Consider the following 5344-nt stretch of genomic DNA (forward strand, 5'->3'; position numbering starts at 1 on the left):
TGTTCTCCAAGGGTTTATGATTAGCCAATTTACTTTGGGTAGAGTTAGAGAGGCCACACAAAGACAGCATATGACCACCCTGCAGTTGTGCACCTTGGCGTGTGCCTACCTGCTCAGGAGAATCTATTCAAATACTGATCAAAAGCAGCTTTGCCACAATAGCCAGGCAGCCAGTGCCTCCCTGCTCCACTTGTCCAGTGAAATGGGAGCTCCCTCTGAAACACAGACCCGCTTAGTCAAGAAACAGAGCAGTGCTTCAAAGAAGCATCGCTTTGAGAATTCAGCTTGGAAGGTAGGACAGCTCATGGGTGTGTGTACAAAATCTTTGGATCTGAGTTTGGTGGTTGGTTGTCTTGCAATATCTGCCAAGTGTTTGTGTGTGTGTGTGTGTGTGTGTGTGTGTGTGTGTGTGTGTGTGTGTGTGTGCGTGCGAAACCTCACCAAGACAAACATCCTGAACACATTTTAGATGTGTAGGTGACATGGGATTTGGCTTTGGGCCTAAGCATTTGTAAGTCAGCTGAGGCCTACTGTTGTTAGGACTTACCTTTTGACAGGGTCTGTCCAGTCTAGTTGTCCAACACTGTCCTCTATGACTCTATCAGGCCACTTGAGACACTTGAAGTCACCAATGCAACAAAAATTTCAGCCCTTATTAACACAAATAAAATTTAAATGTTGTTAAAGTGAGAACTGTGGCATCCATGTGTGTGTGTGTGTGTGTGTGTGTGTGTGTGCACGCGCGTGCGAAACCTCACCAAGACAAACATCCTGAACACATTTTAGATGTGTAGGTGACATGGGATTTGGCTTTGGGCCTAAGCATTTGTAAGTCAGCTGAGGCCTACTGTTGTTAGGACTTACCTTTTGACAGGGTCTGTCCAGTCTAGTTGTCCAACACTGTCCTCTATGACTCTATCAGGCCACTTGAGACACTTGAAGTCACCAATGCAACAAAAATTTCAGCCCTTATTAACACAAATAAAATTTAAATGTTGTTAAAGTGAGAACTGTGGCATCCAATTGGTAATTCTGTCTCCTCGGAGTTTTTAATGGAGAAAAACACTCCCTGGCTTTAGTATCTACCCAAACACTGATTTTTAAGGTCTCTTCCTACCTAACGTTTAATCCATCTGACAAAATTATAGTTTTTAGAGTTCCCTGTACATCTATGCTATTTCATGTCCTTTGTCAAAAATAATCTATAGCTATCAGAAAGAAAGAAAGAATGGAGCAGAAAAAGAGAACCCATGCTTAGTGAGTGCTGCCCGAATGCCGGTGTCTGTACAACACACTAGTCTATGCCATTCATAGCTCCCTACAGCCCTCAGAAGTCAGTATTAGAATCCCCATCTTACAGATGAATAAACTGCAGCTCCTAAAGGTTAAGCAATTCACCCAAACTTACATAGGAAGTTGATTCTGGTCTGCTCAACTTCTAAGATCCATCTCCAATGCCCAAACCTGTGAGCTGTGTTTATGATGGCAAACAATTTATCAAATTCTTGGTGCTCTTTGGTCCTCAACAAATGAAATCAGTCTGCATTTGCAAGTTGCTTAAATGTTCACAAGTCTGACATTTTACCACAGCAAGGCAGACTCGGAAAATACATACTTTATGTGGTCAAACTGCGATAAAGGTTAATCTTCTAGAAAGCAGCAAAAGAACAGGCAGTTAATTACTTTTCTAACTGTCCCCTAATGTTAATACATCTTGGTTAATGTTCCAGTAATGGCATAAAGACTCTGGGAATTTAAACCCAAAACTTGGCTCTTCTCCTTTGATTTAAGATGGTCTTAGTTTTGTCATTTAAGTTTGCTGTGTTCTATTTTCCTTATCTATAAAATGGATACAGTTATTATGCTGAAGTTATAATAAAACTATTTACATGGAAGTTGTTTGAAAATATTATTCAGGTGTCTTGGCATTTGTCTAAGAAATACAGGCATGGTGTGAAACAGACACACATTTGTATAACAAAAGCTGATGTTCATTGACTGTTTACTGTGTGCAGACACTGTGCTAAGTGCCTACAGTCTTCATTTCGTTGAATCCTTCCAACACTATAAGACAGGTATTAGTATTATTCCCATTTTACAGATGGGGAAAAACAAGGCACAGATGGGGGAAACAAGGTTTCCTCCCAGCAAGGAAGAAAACTTCCAAGTCACATAGTTGGCAAAAGGTGGAGTTTGGTGGGATTCCAACCCAGCTGGCTTCCTCCTAGAGCCCGTGCTATTAACCACCATACTGCTTCCCATATGTAAGTAAAATAAAATGACATTTGAAGTTTTATATAAACAATGAGGTTAATTATCAAAGGATAAGCATCTGACCTACATACTTCTTCCAGATATTCCAGTTCAAACATATACCTCACTATGTTGTCAGCCTGGAAGATGGCCTCATTAGTCCCTAGCACTGATGGGTAATCTCTCAGTTGATGGTGTTTCCTGACCGGTCTCTCAATGTTTTTTCCCCTCGACCACCATTATCCAGTCTCTTCCTCGGCTGATACACAGTGGCTTGCAGTGTCTCCTCACACTGTTCCTCCTGCCTGACTCTCCCAGGAAGGCTTCCCAAACCCCAAGAGTAGGCTGCCTGTCTGCCATCCTACGGCCCTCAGAGCACCGCGTGCTTCCCCATGTCCTGGCAGGACCCATCCAGTGAAATCCTTTACTTCTGGGGCTATGTCCCTGTCACATGCACATGTCCCTGTCATATGTCAAGGGTTGTGCTGCCTTTTCATCATTCTTGTGTCTTCAGGACTTCGTACTGTACACACTCAAGTTTATCTTCAGTAGATCCCTAAAACTTATTATACAGTGCTGTCTTGGATTGGATCCAGGAACAGATAAAGGACATTATAACAGAGAAACATGTGAAACCTGAATAAAATCTGTATTTTAGTTAATAGTATTGTACCAACTTTAACTTCCTAGTTTTGATAAATGTGCCATGTTTATGTAAGAAGTTACCATTAGAGGAAGTTGGGTGAAGGGTATATGGGAACTCTGTACCATCTTTGCAAGTCTTCTGTAAACCTAAAATTATTTTGAAATTAAAAGCTAAAAGCCAGTCACTAGATGGCTTTGTAGCACTGGAGGCTATCCATTTGGAGTTCAGGCAGACTGAAGCCACCTGCTGCATGTTCTGTGTGATCTTAGGCAAATGAAAGCCATACAGTCTCTCCAAACCTTTTTTTTTTTTTTTTGGTGGCTGGCCTGTTCGAGAATATGAACCCCTGACTTTAATGTTACACCACTATGCCCTAACCAATTGAGCTAACCCACCAGCCCTTGGGCCATTAGCTCAGTTGGTTAGAGTGCAGTCTTACCAAGGTCAAGGATTTGGATCCCAATACCAGCCAGCCACCCAGAAAGAAAGGAATATAGCCCAAACTCTCCTGTTCAAACTTCTCACTTGCTGCACACCTCCCAGCATGCCGTATCTCAACAGATATGTCTGAGCATTGTAGGCACTATTCCAACACTGGAGATACAGCAATAAACAAAGCACAAAAATCCCTGCCACAAACACCTTACCTTTCAGTAGGGATAGACAGGCAATAGACATAAAATGTATAATACGCTGGTTCTCAGAGTGGGTTCCCAGACCAATAGGGTCAGCGTCACTTGGGAACTTGTTGGAAATGCAAAGTCTTGAGCCCTACCCCAGACCTACTGAATCAGAGCTTCGGGCTGGACCCAGCAGACTGTTTTAAACAGTACTCCAGCTGATTCTGATAAATACTCAGGTTTAAGAACATAAGTCTTGAGCCCTACCCCAGACCTACTGAATCAGAGCTTCGGGCTGGGCCCAGCAGACTGTTTTAAACAGTACTCCAGCTGATTCTGATAAATACTCAGGTTTAAGAACAACTGATAATAGCATGTCAGTGACAATCAGTATTTTAGAGAAAACTAAAGCAAAAAATGTGGCGGAGTGCCAGGATGGGGAGGAGGGCTGAGATTTTAAATAGTGTGGTCAAAAAATGCCTTACTCAAAGGTGACATCTGCTCAAAGACATAAAGACGAGGAAGTGGGCCTCCAGGAGATCCAGGCAAGAGTGGTTCCAGCAGAAGAATGGCAAGCGCAAAGGCACTGGGGCAGGAGCAGGCCTGGAGTGGGCAAAGGGGAGAAAGCAGAAGGAGGGTGGGATAGGGCTAGGGATCAGGACTGTGTAGGGACTTGCATGCCATTGCCAAGAGTGTGACATTTACATATTGAACCATAGTTCTTCCAAAAATTCTCTGCCTTTTCCTATATGGGTTAGAGCCCTCCCCCACCCCCCAATTCACCTGCCTACCCTACATTGTCCTAGCCAATCCCTTGTCTTCCCTAGGCTTCTCCATTCCATGCTGTCAGAAGGAGCCTCTCTCATCCTTCCCTTCCATGGGCACTTTGGTTTATCCTAAGCACATTACTTGAATATAGGGTTTACCTGTATTTTTCCCTGTAGGATTGTGTCCACCTGAAGCAGAAACTCAGCCTTTTTCCTTCTTTATTTCCACTGTTATCACAATGTCTGTGCACAGCAACTGTACCATAAATATTTAATGAACTTTTCTTAAGTTCCCAGGATAGAAACCAACACATTATTGGCACTCAATAAATATTACAAATGTTGCCAATGATTTTGAAATTTCCTCTGTCAGAGGTAATGAGAAAAGAAACTCATAGATTTATCATCAAACCACCAAAGCATTTTGGATTCAGATGAAGGACTAACCCAGAGTTTGACTTAAAACCAGTATAGTCACTCATTCCCAGCTACTCTGCCTTTGTGCCTAATGGCACAATAGTTCTGGTTGGCTACAGCTCTGAGCATTTACAGAGGGATCATCGATTTAATGCTAGTCTTGGGCCAAAATAGAGTAAGTTGGCAGATGGCATGAAAAGAAATCAGCGTTAGGATCAGTCAGAGCTGGGTTTGAATGCTAGCCCCATTACCCACAAGGGATCTTACCTTTTTTTTGATATCATGAATCCCTTTAGCAACTGGTAAAGCCTATAGACTGTTTCCCAGTATGAGGTTTTGAAGTGCATAAAATAAAATATATGATGGCAGAGGAAGCAAATTTTATTGAAATAGACTTGAAATCATGTTAAAAGTTATTAGACTATCTAAAAATTATGCTATAGTAATATTTCTTCCTGTTTATTAGGGCATTAGGTAACAAGATCTAAAGGCAGGTCTAATAAGTACCAAAATTTTGACACAATGATGAGTGTAAAGGATGTTTTGAGATATTCACAGCAACTGTAATATGTTATAAAATTATCTGGGGCTGGCCCGTGGCTCACTCGGGAGAGTGCGGTGCTGATAACACCAAGGCCCCG

This window comes from Galeopterus variegatus, unplaced genomic scaffold (genome assembly GCF_000696425.1).
Source record: "Galeopterus variegatus unplaced genomic scaffold, G_variegatus-3.0.2 Scaffold2960, whole genome shotgun sequence".
Taxonomy (NCBI): domain Eukaryota; kingdom Metazoa; phylum Chordata; class Mammalia; order Dermoptera; family Cynocephalidae; genus Galeopterus; species Galeopterus variegatus.